General features: G+C 37.5%; 1 protein-coding gene across 1 annotated transcript in view; it reads left to right on the top strand.

Moving 5' to 3' along the window:
- Positions 1-3755, top strand: part of St8sia6 (ST8 alpha-N-acetyl-neuraminide alpha-2,8-sialyltransferase 6) — a 137380-nt gene that overhangs the window by 90741 nt on the left and 42884 nt on the right. The gene's annotated exons all lie outside the window — the stretch shown is intronic.

Raw genomic sequence — 3755 nt, 5'->3', positions numbered from 1 at the left:
CACACACACACACACACAGAGAGAGAGAGAGAGAGAGAGAGAGAGAGAGAGAGAGAGAGAGAGAACATGCACACACACTCATATTACATACACACATGAACCACTTACACACACAGACATGCACACACACATACACATACAGAGATACCACAAAGTTTTGTTTTCTCACGCAGCTCTTACATTTAGACTAACAAACCATTTAGAGTTCATATTTGTATTTTGGGCAAGATGAGAGTTGATGGTTGTTGTTGGTATAACCATCCAGTTGTTGAAGCAATAATTGTTGAAAAGATTTTTTTCCCATTTGCACTATGCCCTGCCTTGTTCAACACCCTTATTTCTCGATTTCCATTCTTTTGGTAATTGATTTTTCTGTCCAGACTGAAATGAGATAGCACCTGATTATGGAGCCATCCACTACATCCTGAATTCGGGTAGGACCACTCAGCTTTGCCATTAGTTTTTTGATTCTGTAGGCTAGGTTTAATCTCTCAGTTTCCATAGGAACTTTAGACCCACCTTTTTAAATTCTGGAAAAAGAATCTTACTATATACCCCTGACTATCCTCAAACATGCCACATAATCCAGAATGGCCTTAAGACTTGGGGGTCTTCTGCCTCTTCTCTCTAGTGTACTATAACTACTTCTAATTTATTTTAAGAAATAACACAACACTAATATATTTTTTACGTAATTTCACCAAATTTCTAAATAAAGTTGAAATTTGACAATCTTAAGTTTGTCACACTAATGGACATGAGATATGGCTCCATTTACTTCTTTAATTTCTCTTTACAGTATCTTGTACTTTTCTATGCATAAGCCTCATACAATTTTGATCAAATGTACTCCCCCATATTTCATGGTTTTTAATGTTCATCTACACAGGAACATTGCTAGTCCTAGTTCTGATTATTTCAGACTTTTGTACCATGAAAGTAAATATTAATTTTATTTCCAGTTATCACTTCTAATGTAACTGATTAAGTGTGCTGGGTTTGTATCTTTCAGATTTGCTGCTATTCATTTAACAGCTTTTCTGTAGATCCAGTAGATGATCGTGGCATCTCTAGGTGGAGACAATTTTACTTCCTTCTTTCAAGGCAGGGTGGCCTTGCTTTTCTCTTTTGCTTTATTATACTGGTTGGACCTCCAAGGCAAGTGGACGACAGCTGGAGAGACTGTCATCCTTCCATGTTCTTCACCTTGAAACTTTGACCATGAAATATAATTTCAGCCATAGACTCTTATGAGCTCTTATCATTGAACTGTGAAAATTCTGATTTTTTTAAAAAAAAAACCGTTGAAATTTTTGTGGGGGTTGAATGTTAGGCAGGGCTAAGTGCTGTTTTTATTCTCGTGTGTTAAAATGATGGCTGGTCCTTCTTAACTATTTATTACATTAATCTAGTGAGTTGTACTGGTCACTAATCTCACCTCCAACCTTGCATTCCCAATACGTAGCCCCACTGGTTCATGGAATCTTCTTTTTTTGTGTAGCACTGGATTTAATTCTTGAACAATTTTGTAGGTATAGAACAATATTTTTACTTGGACTTTGGGATCAGGTGAACACTGTTCTTATAGAGTAAGTTGGGAGCTAACCAGCCCTTGAGGTTTCTTGGAGTTTATATTAGCAGTCCTAAAATGTTTGCTAAAATCAACAAAGCTGTTTGTGTACAGTTTTAAAATAGCAATGACAGGATTCATGAACTACTTTTCCTCGAGTGGGTTTTGGCGGTTTTACCTTTTCGTAAGTACATCCATTGCATTTAAGGCAGCCAAATTGTTGCTGATTTATTATCACATCATTAGGGCGGTCACTCTCCAGGCTCTTTTCTCCACAGTCCCCAGTTGTATCTTCTGTCACTTTTCCTTGACCAGGGTAGAAACAGCTTCATATGTTTTATTTCTGATCTTGCCCTATTTTCACAATAGTCCTCACTCATTAATATTGATTTTATATGGTGATTTTTCTTGCTTGGATTCTACTGTGACTATAGTCAGTCAAACTTTGTTTTCATTATCTCTACTGTGATCATCATTCTACTGTTTCTTTTACACACTTCCTTGTTTGGATGATGTTAGTTTCTAAAGACTTTGGCCCATCATTCTCTGCCTTCTGATGGGCATATCTATGTCATTACAGTTAATATTATAGTTCATATAGTTGTGTTTACTCCACCTCTTACTGTTTGCTTTTGATTTGCCTGTTCTTTGCTTTTCTCCCTTCCTCCTCTTGCTGTGAGTGTTTCTATGATTACCTATTCGGGGCTTTCCTTGTCTCTCACTGGTTACTTTAGACAGAACAACCACCTCTCTCCCTACTGCAGTCTACCTTCAAATGCTTTATAAATCTTAGGTTCTAGCTTCTACCACACTACATTTCAAATTGTTACATAATTTGTTTCATAATTGCCATTATATTTATTTTACAAATGCTGTAACCATTTTCCTGTCTATCTTTACTTTAAACTATCAATCTTTGCTTTTTTTTTTAATTTAAAAAAAAAGTGTGTTGGTGAATTCTGGGGGTGGGGGCAGGGGTGTGGATATGCCAGAGGTCAGAGGTCAGTGCTGGTTATCACCCTGAGGAAGATTGTCTTCCTCCTTTGAGATGGGTTCTCTAACGAATTTGGTCTCACCAGAAAGACTGGATTGTCCGGTAAGCAAGCCCCAAGGCCCTTCCTGTCTTCACATTCCTGCCAGAATTACAAACACATGTGCCATCTTGTCATTTTTTACCAGGGTTCTGGGAATCAAACTCAGGTCCACATGCTTGCCAGGCAAGCTCTGTATTGACTGAGCTACCTTCTAAGCCCAGGTGGCTTTTAAAGAAATGTAGGAGAGAAAGGACCCGGTTCCTGTGTGTTGGTGTGTATTTATACATTCTGTTTCTGGAGCTCTTCATTACACTCAGTCAACCCAGACACCATTTGCTTTCATTGCTGTTCTGCCTGGACACTCCCTCTGACATTGCTGCTGACAATGTTATTATTTTACCTACATTTTTTGAAGGATTTTCCTAGTATAGAATTCTAGAGTGAGCTTTCCCCCAGCCCCATTTTGCAGTTTGTGTCGTTAGCCCCCTGCCTTTCAGCTCTAACAAGAAGCACATTGCAGGCTGTTGTTTCTTTGTGCATAGTGTGTTTTATTTCATTACCCTTAAGGTTTTGCTATTCACTGCCACTAAGAATTCATTCAGGTGTTGTCATTTTGTTTTCATGTTTCTTGTGCTTTGTGTTTGTTGGCCTTCTCAGGTCTTTGTCTTAGTTTTCATTGGGTTCGGTGATAGATCCCATCAGACTTCAAAGATGCGTTTCCTCTCTCTTATGAGGACTGTAATTGTACATATACCAAACCACTTGAGGTTGTCTGCTGCTAATTTTCCTCTTCTTTTAAAATTCATATTTACTTGACAATAAGTTAAAACAATAAAGTGTCTCGCTATGAAGTCTATGTCAGCTTTACCCCTTGGTCTTTGTGCCTCAACCCCCTGCATACTGGAATCATAGGTTTGTACTACAAGGCTCTGCTTGTTCATATTTCAGTAAGCTCTTCCAATTTGTCTTTAATTTTCAATAGTTTTTATTGCTTAATATTCAAGTTTGCTAATCTGAGCCATGCATCATAAAAAAACTTCCATTTTTTTCTTATCTTATAAATAGCATGCCAATAAAATTTAAATTCTGATACATCTACTCTGACAATAAGACAATAACTTCCTGTTTCTTTCATCTTCCAATTATGCTTT

Source organism: Mus pahari, chromosome 3, assembly GCF_900095145.1.
Source record: "Mus pahari chromosome 3, PAHARI_EIJ_v1.1, whole genome shotgun sequence".
Classification (NCBI taxonomy): domain Eukaryota; kingdom Metazoa; phylum Chordata; class Mammalia; order Rodentia; family Muridae; genus Mus; species Mus pahari.
The sequence above is the reverse complement of the archived record's forward strand: the minus strand, read 5'-3'. Positions and strand labels throughout refer to the sequence as shown.